The sequence below is a fragment of the Salmo salar genome, chromosome ssa26, assembly GCF_905237065.1.
Source record: "Salmo salar chromosome ssa26, Ssal_v3.1, whole genome shotgun sequence".
Taxonomy (NCBI): Eukaryota; Metazoa; Chordata; class Actinopteri; order Salmoniformes; family Salmonidae; genus Salmo; species Salmo salar.
This window is the reverse complement of record NC_059467.1, coordinates 22,684,458-22,701,487: the sequence shown is the minus strand read 5'-3', so window position 1 is coordinate 22,701,487 and position 17,030 is coordinate 22,684,458. Positions and strand designations below refer to the sequence as shown.

The 17,030-nt window shown below is 45.5% G+C and overlaps 1 protein-coding gene and 1 long non-coding RNA gene across 6 annotated transcripts in view; both read right to left on the bottom strand.

Annotated features, from left to right (window-relative positions):
* LOC106587367 (uncharacterized) overlaps positions 1–17,030 on the bottom strand; it is a 48,539-nt gene that overhangs the window by 20,309 nt on the left and 11,200 nt on the right. The gene's annotated exons all lie outside the window — the stretch shown is intronic.
* On the bottom strand, positions 7,495–13,236 carry LOC123730801 (uncharacterized). Its single transcript, XR_006762226.1, has 3 exons — positions 11,564–13,236; positions 8,648–8,774; positions 7,495–8,339 (listed from the first exon to the last, which is right to left on the bottom strand). It is a non-coding gene; the product is annotated as an uncharacterized lncRNA (long non-coding RNA).

Sequence of the window (17,030 nt, the reverse complement as noted above, 5' to 3'; positions counted from 1 at the left end):
ATTCGCCGGAAGTATGCTAGTTCTGAACGTCACATGCTAATGTAAAAAGCTGGTTTTTGATATAAATATGAACTTGATTGAACAAAACATGCATGTATTGTATAACATAATGTCCTAGGGTTGTCATCTGATGAAGATCATCAAAGGTTAGTGCTGCATTTAGCTGTCTTCTGGGTTTTTGTGTCATTATATGCTAGCTTGAAAAATGGGTGTCTGATTATTTCTGGCTTGGTACTCTGCTGACATAATCTAATGTTTTGCTTTCGTTGTAAAGCCTTTTTGAAATCGGACAGTGTGGTTAGATAAAGGAGAGTCTTATCTTTAAAATGCTGTGAAATAGTCATATGTTTGAAAAATTGAAGTTTTTGAATTTTTGAGGAATTTGTAATTCGCGCCACGCCTATCATTGGATATTGGAGCAGGTGTTCCGCTAGCGGAACGTCTAGATGTAAGAGGTTTTAACATCCTTATCATTTATCGCCCTCCAGGTTCCCTTGGAGAGTTCATCAATGAGCTTGACGCCTTGATAAGTTCCTTTCCTGAGGACGGCTCACCCCTCACAATTCTGGGTGACTTTAACCTCCCTACGTCTACCTTTGACTCATTCCTCTCTGCCTCCTTCTTTCCACTCCTCTCCTCTTTTGACCTCACCCTCTCACCATCCCCCCCTACTCACAAGGCAGGCAATACGCTTGACCTCATCTTTACTAGATGCTGTTCTTCTACTAATCTCACTGCAAATCCCCTCCAAGTCTCCGACCACTACCTTGTATCCTTTTCCCTCTCGCTCTCCTCCAACACTACTCACTCTGCCCCTTCTCAGATGGTATTGCGCCGTCGCAACCTTCGCTCTTTCTCTCCTGCTACTCTCTCCTCTTCCATCCTATCATCTCTTCCCTCTGCTCAATCCTTCTCCAACCAATCTCCTGATTCTGCCTCCTCAACCCTCCTCTCCTCCCTTTCTGCATCCTTTGACTGTCTATGTCCCTTTCCTCCCGGCCGGCTCGGTCCTCCCCTCCTGCTCCGTGGCTTGACGACTCATTGCGAGCTCACAGAACAGGGCTCCGGGCAGCCGAGCGGAAATGGAGGAAAACTAGCCTCCTGCGGACCTGGCATCTTTTCACTCCCTCCTGTCCACATTTTCTTCCTCTGTTTCTGCTGCTAAAGCCACTTTCTACCACTCTAAATTCCAAGCATCTGCCTCTAACCCTAGGAAGCTCTTTGCCACCTTCTCCTCCCTCCTGAATCCCCCCCCCCCGCCCCCTCCTCCCTGTCTGTGGATGACTTTGTCAACCATTTTGAAAAGAAGGTCGACGACATCCGATTCTCGTTTCTTAAGTCAAACGACACCGCTGGTCCTGTTCACTTTGCCCTACCCTATGCTTTGACCTCTTTCTCCTCTCTCTCTCCAGATGAAATCTTGCGACTTGTGACGGCCGGCCGCCCAACAACCTGCCCGCTTGACCCTATTCCCTCCTCTCTTCTCCAGACCATTTCCGGAGACCTTCTCCCTTACCTCACCTCGCTCATCAACTCATCCTTGACCGCTGGCTACGTCCCTTCCGTCTTCAAGAGAGCGAGAGTTGCACCCCTTCTCAAGAAACCTACACTCGATCCCTCCGATGTCAACAACTACAGACCAGTATCCCTTCTTTCTTTTCTCTCCAAAACTCTTGAGCGTGCCGTCCTTGGCCAGCTCTCTTGCCATCTCTCTCAGAATGACCTTCTTGATCCAAATCAGTCAGGTTTCAAGACTGGTCATTCAACTGAGACTGCTCTTCTCTGTGTCACGGAGGCTCTCCGCACTGCTAAAGCTAACTCTCTCTCCTCTGCTCTCATCCTTCTAGACCTATCTGCTGCCTTTGATACTGTGAACCATCAGATCCCCCTCTCCACCCTCTCCGAGTTGGGCATCTCCGGCGCGGCTCACTCTTAGACTGCGTCCTACCTGACAGGTCGCTCCTACCAGGTGGCATGGCGAAAATCCGTCTCCGCACCACATGCTCTCACCACTGGTGTCCCACAGGGCTCAGTTCTCGGCCCTCTCCTATTCTTGCTATACACCAAGTCACTTGGCTCTGTCATATCCTCACATGGTCTCTCCTATCATTGCTATGCAGATGACACACAATTAATCTTCTCCTTTCCCCCTTCTGATAACCAGGTGGCGAATCGCATCTCTGCATGTCTGGCAGACATATCAGTGTGGATGACGGATCACCACCTCAAGCTGAACCTCGGCAAGACGGAGCTGCTCTTCCTCCCGGGGAAGGACTTCCCATTCTATGATCTCGCCATCACGGTTGACAACTCCATTGTGTCCTCTTCCCAGAGTGCTAAGAGCCTTGGCGTGACCCTGGACAACACCCTGTTGTTCTCCGCTAACATCAAGGTGGTGACCCGATCCTGTAGGTTCATGCTCTACAACATTCGCAGAGTACGACCCTGCCTCACACAGGAAGCGGCGCAGGTCCTAATCCAGGCACTTGTCATCTCCCGTCTGGATTACTGCAACTCGCTGTTGGCGGGGCTGCCTGCCTGTGCCATTAAACCCCTACAACTCATCCAGACTCTGTGAGTGAGTTTATAAATAGTGCATTGGAGATGTTGTACCCACTGTGACTATTAAAACCTACCCTAACCAGAAACCGTGGATGGATGGCGGAATTCGCGCAAAACTGAAAGCGCAAACCATCGCATTTAACCATGAGGTAGGGGAATATGGCTGAATATAAACAGTGTAGTTATTCCCTCCGCAAGGTAATCAAACAAGCGAAATGCTGGTACAGGGACAAGGTGGAGTCGCAATTCAACAGCTCAGACACAAGACGTATGTGACAGGGTCTACAGGAAATCACAGACTACAAAAAGAAAACCATCCACGTCACGGACACCGACATCACGCTTCCAAACAAACTAAACACCTTCTTTGCCCGCTTTGAGGATAATACAGTGCCACCGTTGCGGCCCGCTAACAAGGACTGCGCCTCCCCCTTCTCCTTCTCCATGGCCGACGTGAGTAAAACATTTAAACATGTTAACCCTCGCAAGGCTGGTGGCCCAGATGGCATCCTTATTCGTGTCCTCAGAGCGTGCCCAGACCAGCTGGATGGTGTGTTTACGGACATATTCAATTGCTCCCTATCCCAGTCTGTTGTCCCCACATGCTTCAAGATGGCTACCATTGTTCCTGTACCCAAGAAGGCAAAGATAACTGAACTAAATGACTACCACCCCGTAGCACTCACTTCTGTCATCATGAAGTGCTTTGAGAGACTAGTCAAGGATCATATCACCTCCACCTTACCGGCCACCCTAGACCCACTTCAGTTTGCATACCAACAGGTCCACAGATGACGCAATTGCAATCACACTGCACACTGCCCTATCCCATCTGGACAAGAGGAATACCTAACAATGCTGTTCATTGACTACAGCTCAGCATTCAACACCATAGTACCCTCCAAGCTCATCACCAAGCTGGAGGCCCTGGGTCTCAACCCCGCCCTGTGCTATTGGGTCCTGGACTTTCTGATGGGTCGCCTTCAGGTGGTGAAGGTAGGATCTCCACTTCGCTGACCCTCAACACTGGGGCCCCACAAGGCTGCGTGCTCAGCCCCTTCCTGTACTCCCTGTTCACCCTTAGACTGCGTGACCATGCACGCCTCCAACTCAATCATCAAGTTTTCAGATGACACAGTAGTGGGCATGATAACCAACAACAACGAGACAGCCTACAAGGAGGAGGTGAGTGCACTCGGAGTGTGGTGTCAGGAAAACAACCTCTCACTCAACGTCAACAAAACAAAGGAGATGATCGTAGACTTCAGCAAACAGCAGATGCAGCACCCCCCTATCCACATCGAAGGGACAGCAGTGGAGACAGTGGAAAGTTATAAGTTCCTCGGCATACACATCACAGACAGACAGAAATGGTCCACCCACACAGACAGTGTGGTGAAGAAGGCGCAACAGTGCCTCTTCAACCTCAGGAGGCTGAAGAAATCTGGCTTGTCACCCAAAACCCTAACAAACTTTTACAGATGCACAATCGAGAGCATCCTGTCACAACCTGTTACGGCAACTGCACCGCCCTCAACCGCAAGGCTCTCCAGAGTCTGCACAACGCATCACCAGTGGGCAAACTACTTGCCCTCCATGACACCTACAGCACCCGATGTCACATGAAGGCCAAAAAGATCATCAAGGACAAAAACCAACCGAGCCACTGCCTGTTCACACCGCTACCATCCAAGAGGCGAGGTCAGTACAGGTGCATCAAAGCTGGGACCGAGAGACTGAAAAACAGCTTCTATCTCAAGGCCATCAGACTGCTAAACAGCAATTACTAACTCAGAGAGGCTTCTGCCTAAATTGAGACCCAATCACTGGCCAATTTAATAAATGGATCACTGGTCACTTTGAACAATGCCACTTTAAATAATACCACTTTAATAATGTTTACATATCTTACATTACAAATATATAACATGTATATACTGTATTTTATACCATCTATTGCACCTTGCCTATGCCGCTCGGCCATCACTCATCCATATACTTATATGTACATATTCTCATTCACCCCTTTAGATTTGTGTGTATTTGGTAGTTGTTGGGGAATTGTTAGATAACTTGTTAGATGTTACTGCACTGTCAGAACTAGAAGCACAAGCATTTCGCTACACTTGCATTAACATCTGCTAACCATGTGTATGTGACCAATAACATTTGATTTGATTTGAAACTAATTGCGGCATGATTAGCATGCTATTTGCAAGCTTAAAAGAATTGGACCCTTTTTTTCAATTTTCGCCTGAAGCAAGGATATGCATATTATTGATACCATTTGAAAGGAAACACTTTGAAGTTTGTGGAAATGTGAAAAGAATGTAGGAGAATATAACACATTAGATCTGGTAAAAGATAATCCAAAGAAAAAAACATGTGTTTTTTGTTCCATCATCTTTGAAATGCAAGAGAAAGGCCTTCATGTATTATTTCAGCACTGGCAGCAGTGTATGTGCAAAGTTTTAGACTGATCCAATGAACCATTTAATTTCTTCTCAAAATGTTGTATCAAGACTGCCCAAATGTGCCCAATTGGTTTATTAATAACTCTCCTCAAACAATAGCATGGTATTATTTAACTGTAATAGCTACTATAAATTCAACAGTGCAGTTAGATTAACAAGAATTTAAGCTTTCTGCCAATATCAGATACGTCTATGTCCTGGGAAATGTTCTTGTTCCTTACAACCTCATGGTAATCGCATTAGCCTACGTTAGCTCAACTGTCCAGAGGTTAAATTCAAGGTCAGAATACGCATAAAGAGTGTACATGCCAACTGTTGTCTTATGTATTAGGGTTATGAGAGGTGTCCCCCAGACTAACATAAGGTGATGTACTTTGTCACAACACACACTTACCAAAAATATATACATATTTTAGTGACACATACTGAAACTTTACATGTTTTAACGTTTCGCAGGTTGCTTCTTTGATTTCCCAATGTAGGCCTACCTTCCTCCATCCATAACATTATTGTCACAACGTCCACAGAAGGTGGCGGCTCTCCCCGTTCGGGCGGCGCTCGGTGGTCTTCGTCGCCGGCCTACTAGCTGCCACCGATCACCTTTTCTGTTTTCGTTCGGTAATGTCTGATTAGGGTAGCACCTGTTTTGTGTTTAGTAATTAGTGGGGTATTTAGTCTGTCTGTTTTTTGTTTGGGGTTGTGCGGGATTGTTTTGTTTCTGTTGATGAAGGTTGGTGGAGATTTACCTGTCCTTAGACTGTTACGCGTTTTGGGAATTTGGGTTGCTGGGCTGCGTCCCGCCACGTTCCTAGACTGTTTTTGTCTTGTTGGGAATTGTTTTACCCTGCCTTGTAGGTTCGGTACTTTGGACTGTTGCTTTCTTTATTAAGCGTGTTTCACGTACCTGAGTCTCCTGCGCCTGACTTCACCCCTCCTGCATATCTATTGCATGACAATTATGTTGTTTCTCTTCCTCAAACTAGACTTACCGCTCTATTCAGAATCATACATGGTTAGAAACTTGTTACACAAGGTATCTATCTCTAAACCATCTCTGTGTCATGACGTTGCCCTCTTTGAGTACAGGGAGCACAGTTGACCCCTCCCCCTTGCACCATCCCCCTACCTACCTCTCCCTACCCAAGCACGGTGAAGGCGGTCATAAATTCCAAAGGAAATGTCCTGCCGCCCAGTTGAGACACAGAGGGGTTTCATAGAGATAAAAGGAAATTCGTCCAACTCACAGAATTGGGGAACCGAACGACATTTATGTTCTGGAGCAGGTATAAAAGATCGGTGAAGAATCCAGCTACGAACTGGTCCGCTTGGTACAATTTTGTGATACTCAGAAGAGACAATATAGCCATATTACCATAAAACTGTTTATATAATAGCCTCAGCTATGGGACTTGCATCTAAATGGTTGTATAAAATGTATTAATAAGGATAAAGCTATTTGGAATACGTTGAGATGCTATGTACTGATGTTAATGTGATAGAATGTATTTCTGTTCAAAGCTTAAATCAGTCATCGGCACGCCCCCCAGGGACACAGACAGGACCATGCGTCATGTGACAAGCCTGTTCTATGTTCACGAATAAAACCCCCACCCAGGGTTACTTTCTTCAGACCAGGCATCCACTCCATTGCGAGTAGGCCAATAGGTTTGACCATCCAATTCCTCTACTGAAAGTTAACTTTTAGACTACCGATACCGACAGAATAAGAACAAGTCTTTGATATTAATTATTAGTCTGCAGCTAAGTAAATTATATCATTGAACGCGAAGACCGACGAAACATCCATTCTATAACGACATTAATGAATGTCGCTTTGAAAGATCCATTCTAACCGAGAGAGAGAGAGAACAGGACAAAACTCTCCAACAGAACAGAACTCTCCAACAAGGATCCCGACACACACTGAGCGTAAATATATATTGATTGCAATCGTTCCCGAATGAATGAGCGTTCATGTGCAAAGGATTTGCATATCAATTGTTAATATTAATGAACTCTGTGTGCCTTCTCAGCTGCCCTTTATGACCCTTTGTTTAACAAGACACCAGCCATGCCTGTTTAGCCCACTAGGGCACATTACTCTACCAATTCTTTGTGACGATAATTACTGTTTGTATGCTTTCTGTGAATTACTTAGTTTAGTAAATACATGATTTTAAGACAATTGATGTATGGATGACTTTAGTAAAGGCTGGATTCGTGCAGATACAACAATTAACGATGTTTGGAATGAGACTGGACGCGAGGTAAAATACACCATTTAAACCAGAAGATAATCGGCCTATACTATAATATATCATGTTATAATATAGGAAAGTTATATTAGGAAAATTATAACTTTGTAATCTGAATATTTTCCTTGGTGCCCCGATCTCCTAGTTAATTACAGTTAAACGATTAATCAGTTTAATCGCGTAATAATAATTACAGGGAGTTAATTGATAAACATGTCTTCAGTTTAATGGTGCCCAAAGACACGACAACTGCTACCTCTATTAAGCAAATATTTTAAAAGGCATCAACCCAGATTTCTTTTTGAAAAGTCCAACCATACCGAAGCAGGGTGTTTTCTCCAGGGAGCCCATGGCCTGTTGAAGAGGACTATCGGTCTGCTGATGATTGCTTTTGTCCGAAGCTTCAACTTCAACAAATCCAATGAGATAACACATAGTACTAAGGAATCAGATAGTTGGGGCATGACAACTTCAGATAAGTACTCCAACTTCATAAGAACTGCGGATCAGCTCTGTCTTCACTAGGATCAGACTTAGGGCTCTATAAAATCAGTTTTATTTTTTGCCTGATTCCATTAGATTTTTTCAAAATGTCATTTTGTTTTTCCAGGTTTCCAGTTTTCAGGTTTTCGCTCTGAAAAAAGCACACTTTATTAAGTTGCAGGAAATACAAATCACTGATGCATTCTTTTCATGCCTTATGATAAACTTGGACTAATAAATGTTCAATAAGATTCCCTACTAAGTTCAATGCATTTAAGAATTTTGATGAATTCTGTTTTAATGTCTGGATTCCTTGATTCCGTTATTTTACTTTGCAGCTGCTGCAAATGCTTAGTAAAGCTGGGCCTAAGTCTGCTCCATCTTGCTTAGGACAGGAGAGGCTGCGGCCCAGGTCCAGGTCTAGTCCGTAAATACAGATCAGTGGTGCTGGGCTTTGCCCCCACTGGAGCCGGGCTGCAGGTTGGAGCGCAGCTTATTCATGCAGTTGAGAGTGTCCAGCAGGAACGACCGTGTCGTGTTAATCTCCATCAGTCAGGTTGTCCAGCTGGAGAGGGAAAGATGGAGAGGGGGATAAAAAGAGAAGAGAATGTAAATATGGGGGAAAATTATGTTTCTACACAAAGTTCACACATTTAACAACATATACAACAAACCCATGTATCACGTTATCTGCCTTCCCTGACTAGCCTATGTTTCTGAACAATCTATCATGCTGCCTTGTTGACAATATGACCCGGTAGCGCTGACTACTGTTCCATTTGAGCAGGGCGGTCGGCCCTCATCAGTTTTGCTCGGTCACATGAGGGGACACAACCTGGTTCTAATCGAACTTCCTCAGTGATTGATTGATACCTTGGCGTGTGCTTCCTGCTGGCTGATGAAGCTGTCAGTGGAGAGGCGGAGCTTGGCGATGCGCGTGTCCCAGATGTCCTTCACCAGCGTACAGATCTCATCCTCTTTGGGAATGTTATCAGATGCACTGCAGAGAAGCAGGGATATATGAAAACACACTGAGCACACAGCCACCTTCCAATTCCAGTCAAATTATAAGTCAATAGCTATATCCAAACAAATAATTTTTGTTTTACTGTTCAAATTACATTGGTAAACCAGTTTAGTTGCGTCTTGCCTAAGAACAGCTCTTAGCCATGGTATATTGGCCATATACCACACTCCCTCGTGACTTATTACTTAATTATTCATGTTATGTATTAATCACACTGCTGCTAGCATGCAATACAAACAATGTATTAGACCCCATCATAGCACTAAGACTGCACTTGTGAAGGTGGTAAATGACCTTTTAATGACGTCAGACCGAGGCTCTGCATCTGTCCTCGTGCTCCTAGATCTTAGTGCTGCTTTTGATACCATCGATCACCACATTCTTTTTGAGAGATTGGAAACCCAAATTGGTCTACATGGACAAGTTCTGGCCTGGTTTAGATCTTATCTGTCGTAAAGATATCAGTTTGTCTCTGTGAATGGTTTGTCCTCTGACAAATCAACTGTAAATTTCGGTGTTCCTCAAGGTTCCGTTTTAGGACCACTATTGTTTTCACTATATATTTTACCTCTTGGGGATGTCATTCGAAAACATAATGTTAAATTTCACTGCTATGCGGATGACACACAGCCGTACATTTCAATGAAACATGGTGAAGCCCCAAAATTGCCCTCGCTAGAAGCCTGTGTTTCAGACATAAGGAAGTGGATGGCTGCAAACTTTCTACTTTTAAACTCGGACAAAACAGAGATGCTTGTTCTAGGTCCCAAGAAACAAAGAGATCTTCTGTTGAATCTGACAATTAATCTGGATGGTTGTTCAGTCGTCTCAAATAAAACTGCGAAGGACCTCGGCGTTTCTCTGGACCCTGATCTCTCTTTTGAAGAACATATCAAGACTGTTTCAAGGACAGCTTTTTTCCATCTACGTAACATTGCAAAAATCAGAAATTTTCTGTCCAAAAATTATGCAGAAAAATTAATCCATGCTTTTGTTACTTTTAGGTTGGACTACTGCAATGCTCTACTTTCCGGCTACCCGGATAAAGCACTAAATAAACTTCAGTTAGTGCTAAATACGGCTGCTAGAATCCTGACTAGAACCCAAAAATGTGATCATATTACTCCAGTGCTAGCCTCCCTACACTGGCTTCCTGTTAAGGCAAGGGCTGATTTCAAGGTTTTACTGCTAACCTACAAAGCATTACATGGGCTTGCTCCTACCTATCTTTCCGATTTGGTCCTGCCATACATACCTACACATACGCTACGGTCACAAGACGCAGGCCTCCTAATTGTCCCTAGAATTTCTAAGCAAACAGCTGGAGGCAGGGCTTTCTCCTATAGAGCTCCATTTTTATGGAATGGTCTGCCTACCCATGTGAGAGACGCAGACTCAGTCTCGACCTTTAAGTCTTTACTGAAGACTCATCTCTTCAGTAGGTCCTATGATTAAGTGTAGTCTAGCCCAGGAGTGTGAAGGTGAACGGAAAGGCTGGAGCAACGAACCGCCCTTGCTGTCTCTGCCTGGCCGGTTCCCCTCTCCACTGGGATTCTTTGCCTCTAACCCTATCACAGGGGCTGAGTCACTGGCTTACTGGTGTTCTTCCATGCCGTCCCTAGGAGGGGTGCGTCACTTGAGTGGGTTGAGTCACTGACGTGGTCTTCCTGTCTGGGTTGGCGCCCCCCCTTGGGTTGTGCCGTGGCGGAGATCTTTGTGGGCTATACTCAAACTTGTCTCAGGATGGTAAGTTGGTGGTTGGAGACATCCCTCTAATGGTGTGGGGGCTGTGCTTTGGCAAAGTGGATGGGGTTATATCCTGCCTGTTTGGCCCTGTCCGGGGGTATCATCGGATGGGGCCACAGTGTCTCCTGACCCCTCCTGTCTCAGCCTCCAGTATTTATGCTGCAGTAGTTTATGTGTCGGGGGGCTAGGGTCAGTCTGTTACATCTGGAGTATTTCTCTTGTCTTATCCGGTGTCCTGTGTGAATTTAAATATGCTCTCTCTAATTCTCTCTTTCTCTCTTTCTTTCTTTCTTTCTTTCTTTCTTTCTTTCTTTCTTTCTTTCTTTCTTTCTTTCTTTCTTTCTTTCTCTCGGAGGACCTGAGCCCTAGGACCATGCCTCAGGACTACCTGGCATGATGACTCCTTGCTGTCCCCAGTCCACCTGGCCATGCTGCTGCTCCCGTTTCAACTGTTCTGCCTGTGGCTATGGAACCCTGACCTGTGCACCGGACATGCTACCTGTCCCAGACCTGCTGTCCCAGACCTGCTGTCCCAGACCTGCTGGAACCCTGACCTGTTCACCGGACGTGCTACCTGTCCCAGACCTGCTGTTTTCAACTCTCTATAGACAGCAGGAGCGGTAGAGATACTCTCAAAGATCGGCTATAAAAAAGTCAACTGACACTTACTCTTGAGTTGCTGACTTGTTGCACCCTCGACAACTACTATGATTATTATTATTTGACCATGCTGGTCATTTATGAACATTTGAACATCTTGGCCATGTTTTGTTAATCTCCACCCCAGCACAGCCAGAAGAGGACTGGCCACCCCTCATAGCCTGGTTCCTCTCTAGGTTTCTTCCTAGGTTTTGGCCTTTCTAGGGAGTTTTTCCTAGCCACTGTGCTTCTACACCTGCATTGCTTGCTGTTTGGGGTTTTAGGCTGGGTTTCTGTACAGCACTTTGAGATATCAGCTGATGTAAGAAGGGCTATATAAATAAATTTGATTTGAATTTGATTTGAATACACCTTACCATGCCTCCCTCTTCAGTGTTACAGCTGGACTTTCTGTGAGGAGAAACAGATACACACACACACACACACACACACACACACACACACACACACACACACACACACACACACACACACACACACACACACACACACAACACACACACACACTGCTGTGGCGAGGCGTGGAGTGGCAGCGGCAGGTTTACGGTGATCCCGCGCTAATCCTGTGGATTTACCGTATGCTGCCTGCAGATGGCAGCGTGCAGCCTCCCACACACACACACACACACACACACACACACACACACACACACACACACACACACACACACACACAGCAGAGGTGCAGCAGGGATTACAGAGATGCGGGTGAGACAGTGGTAGCCTGCGGCCCCCCATGCAGCCTAAAGACGCTCCCCTCAGCCTGAATGGCCGGACCAAGACCTGGGAGAGCTTTACTGCTCAAGAGTTTGCCCAGCAGTTCCAAGAGTCTGTCCTCCAGTCCCCCCAGAAGGCCCTGCAGAAGCACAAAGGTAGGTTATACTGCAGCACCTCTGGTTCATACTCCAGGTTGAATTTACTCTCAGGCACAGATCTAGGATCAGCTTATACTGTGAATCTCCAAATCAAATCAAATCAAATTGTATTTGTCACATGCGCAGAATACAACAGGTGTAGTAGACCTTACCGTGAAATTATTACTTACAAGCCCTTTACCAAAAATGCAGTTTTGAGAAAATTAAGAGTTAAGAAAATATTTACAAAATAAACTAAAGTAAAAAGAAAGTAACACAAAAAAGTATCAATAATGAGGCTATATACAGGGGGTACCGCCACTGAGTCAATGTACAGGATAGTCGAGGTAATTGAGGTAATATGTACATGTAGGTAGGGGTAAAGTGACTATGCATAGATAATAAATAATAAACAGCGAGTAGCAGCAGCGTAAAAAAATGGGTTGTCAATGCAAATAGTCCAGATAGCCATTTGTCTAACTGTTAAGCAGTCTTATGGCTTGGTGGTTTAAGGAGCTTTTTGGACCTAGACTTTTTTAGGGCCTTCCTCTGACACACCGCCTGGTATAGAGGTCCTGGATGGCAGAAAGCTTGGCCCCAGTGATGTACTGGGCTGTACGCACTACCCACTGTAGCGCTTTGCGGTCGGATGCCGAGCAGTTGCCATACCAGGCGGTGATGCAACCAGTCAGGATGCTCTCGATGGTGCAGCTGTATAACTTTTTGAGAATCTGAGGACCCATGACAAATCTTTTCAGTCTCCTGAGGAGGAATAGGCGTTGTCGTACCCTCTTCACAACTGTCTTGGTGTGTTTGGTCCACAATAGTTTGTTGGAGATGTGGACACCAAAGAACCTGAAGCTCTCGACCTGCTCCACTAGAGCCCCGTCCTTTACCTGTAATCCACGATCATCTCTTTTGTCTTGATCATGTTGAGGGAGAGGTTGTTGTCCTGGCACCACGCTGCTAGGTCTCTGACCTCCTCTCTATAGGCTCTCATTGTTGACGGTGATCAGGCCCAACACCGTTGTGTCATCTGCAAACTTAGTGATGGTGTTGGAGTCGTGTTTGGCCACTCAGTCGTGGGTTATTAGGGAGTACAGAAGGGGACTAAGCATGCACCCTTGAGGGGCCCCCGTGTTGAGGATCAGAGTAGCAGATGTGTAGTTGCCTACCCTCACCACCTGGGGGCGGCCCGTCAGGAAGTCCAAGGATCCAGTTAAAAAGCGAGGTGTTTAGTCCCAGGGTCCTTAGCTTAGTGATGAGCTTTGAGGGGACTATGGTGTTGAATGCTGAGCTGTAGTCAATTAACAGCCTTCTCACATAGGTGTTCCTTTTGTCCAGGTGGGAAAGGGCAGTGTGGAGAGCAATAGAGATGGCATCATCTGTGGATCTGTTGAGGCTGTATGCAAATTGTGGGTCTAGGGTTTCTGGGATGATGGTGTTAATGTGAGCCATGATCAGCCTTTTAAGCACTTCATGGCTACAGATGTGAGTGCTACGGGTCAGTAGTTATTTAGGAAGGTTACCTTGGCGTTCTTGAGCACAGGGACTATGATGGTCTGCTTGAAACATGTAGGTATTACAGACTTGGTCAGGTAGAGGTTGAAAATGTCAGTGAAGACACTTGCCAGTTGAAACCAAAATAGATCCAAACCCTGAGCATTAAGGTTGTGCAGCATTTTACCTGATGTTAACATTCTGTCATGAAGAGTTTTCCCATCTCAAGGGGTTAAATAAATAAAAAATACAATAGTAAGTGCCAATGTATTGCCATTAGAGTAACAGGGTTGACCGTAACAGGGTTGAGGTTTACATCTTAAATCAGCCATAAATCCCCTTGTGACAGAGGGAATGGAAGCCTGTTCTGTGCAACAGGGATGGGCAATTGAATGCAACTTTCCCCCCCAAAAATTAAACTGTTAAAATATTTCTAGCCTATCTATCCATGGTAACAGGGTTGACACGTTTAGCTTGCCTGGCACGGTTTTCCAGCACAAATCATCAGAATATGGCCAAAAAGCATAGACCCAGCTCACCTGCTTTTACGCCCCCAGCCGGCCGTCCCCGCCACACACCCTCACGCACGCACAATTCCATCCAACACCCGCACTCTCACCCGCACCCCCAGCCCAATGGGCAGCACTGTCCCCCGCAACCCCACCGAGAGCCCCCAGGAGCGAGGGAGGAGCAGTCTGCACCAGAGGACTCAGAAGAAGACGAGGAAGAGGAGGAAGAGGAGGCCCCAGTACCCAGGTGGCAGGGGATTGAAGCGATCTTTGAAGACTATCAGGAATACATTGATGGTAAGCAGTCAGTCACTTTCTATGTTTATTTAAAGGCCCAGTGCAGTCAAAACATAATTTCAGCCTGTCATTTAAAAAATAAAAAATAAATGATTTTTTTGATTTCAGGCTGTTTTAGTGGGATGCAGATAGACACTCTTATCCAGAGCGACTTACAGTAGTGAATGCAAACATTTCATACATTTTTTTACATTTTTAAATAAAAAAAAAGATATATATTCTCCGTACTGGCCCCCCGTGGGAATCAAACCCACAACCCTGGCGTTGCAAACACCATGCTCTACAAACTGAGCCACAGGGGGACATATGTCATACCCCTTACAAATGCCCCTCCTCTTCTTTAACACTGTCAATGCTTATTTACAAGTCTTCTCCATCACATACATTGCTTATCATATCCTGTCCCATGTTACATAATCTACTGCAAGCCCAATGGTTTCTCCCCTCCCTGGGTGGGGAGACCTTCTTCCTGTTATTATTTTCACAGTGGTCACAAGTTGTCTGCTGTCTGTTAACAGTACCCTTTGCCTTGAATGTCTTACTTACATTGCTAAATCATTAAGCTTAAACTTTTCCTACACACACACAGGTGTGCTTCCGGGTTTGGAGCGAGTAGTCGTGTTGCACTCCGCTCAGCAGGTAATATTACATCTCATTACATTACAACGGTTTGATTTGTTTGATCTGAGCAATTTTTTAGCTAGCTACTTAGCTGTCTTTGTATCAAAGATAATTGTGTAGTTTAGAGTAATTATCGAGGTTAGCTAGCCAGCTATTTTCGTCCGCCGCGCCACCGTTCTCCTACTTAGTCAACAACTGCTAGCTAGCTAGCCATCTTCTACCGACTAGCAGCACTGTAGAAACTAATACATTACAACGGAACGATTTGATTAGTGTAGTGTTAGCTAGCTACATAGTTGTCTTTGCTGTCCTTGTATCTAAGATAATTGTGTAGTTTAGAGTAATTATCGAGGTTAGCTAGCCAGCTATTTTCGTCCGCCGCGCCGCGCCACCGTTCTCCTACTTAGTCAACACTGCTAGCTAGCCAACTTCTACCGACTAGCAGCACTGTAGAAACTAATACATTACAACGGAACGATTTGATTAGTGTAGTGTTAGCTAGCTACATAGTTGTCTTTGCTGTCTTTGTATCTAAGATAATTGTGTAGTTTAGAGTAATTATCGAGGTTAGCTAGCCAGGTTAGCTAGTGTTAGCTAGCTACATAGGTGCCTTTGTATCATGATAAAGGTGTAGCACTGAAACTATCGAGGTTACCTAGCCAGCTACACTTTCAAACAAAGTCAACAACGCAGCCACTGCTAGCTAGCCTACTTTACCAGCCAGCAGTACTGTATCATTTTAGTCATTTTAGTCAATAAGTTGTCTTTGTCATAGTTTGTCATAGTTTGATAATTGTGTAGTTTAGAGTAATTATCGAGGTTAGCTGGCCAGCTATTTTCGTCCCCCGCGACGCCATTTTTCCAAACCTAGCCAACTATTACCGACGAGCAGCATTGTAGAAACTAAATACATTACAAAGGAACGTCTTGATTAGTGTTATGTTAGCTAGCTACATTGTTGCCTTTGTATCATGATAAGGTGTAGTACTGAAACTATCGAGGTTACCTAGCCAGCTACACTTTCAAACAAAGTCAACAACGCAGCCACTGCTAGCTAGCCTACTTCACCAGCCAGCAGTACTGTATCCTTTGAATCATTTTAGTCAATAAGATTTTTGCAACGTAAGCTTAACTTTCTGAACATTCGAGACGTGTAGTCCACTTGTCATTCCAATCTCATTTGCATTAGCGTAGACTCTTCTGTAGCCTGTCAACTATGTGTCTGTCTATCCCTGTTCTCTCCCCTCTGCACAGGCCATACAAACGCTTCACACCGCGTGGCCGCTGCCACTCTAACCTGGTGGTCCCAGCGCGCACGACCCACGTGGAGTTCCAGGTCTCCGGCAGCCTCTGGAACTGCCGGTCTGCGGCCAACAAGGCAGAGTTCATCTCAGCCTATACTACCCTCCAGTCCCTCGACTTCTTGGCGCTGACGGAAACATGGATTACCACAGATAACACTGCTACTCCTACTGCTCTCTCCTCGTCTGCCCACGTGTTCTCGCACACCCCGAGAGCTTCTGGTCAGCGGGGTGGTGGCACTGGGATCCTCATCTCTCCCAAGTGGACATTCTCTCTTTCTCCCCTGACCCATCTGTCTATTGCCTCCTTTGAATTCCATGCTGTCACAGTTATCAGTCCTTTCAAGCTTAACATCCTTATCATTTATCGCCCTCCAGGTTCCCTTGGAGAGTTCATCAATGAGCTTGACGCCTTGATAAGTTGCTTTCCTGAAGATGGCTCACCTCTCACAGTTCTGGGTGACTTTAACCTCCCCACGTCTACCTTTGACTCATTCCTCTCTGCCTCCTTCTTTCCACTCCTCTCCTCTTTTGACCTCACCCTCTCACCTTACCCCCTACTCACAAGGCAGGCAATACGCTTGACCTCATCTTTACTAGATGCTGTTCTTCCACTAATCTCATTGCAACTCCCCTCCAAGTCTCCGACCACTACCAAGGTATCCTTTTCCCTCTCGCTCTCATCCAACACTTCTCACTCTGCCCCTACTCGGATGGTATTGCGCCGTCCCAACCTTCGCT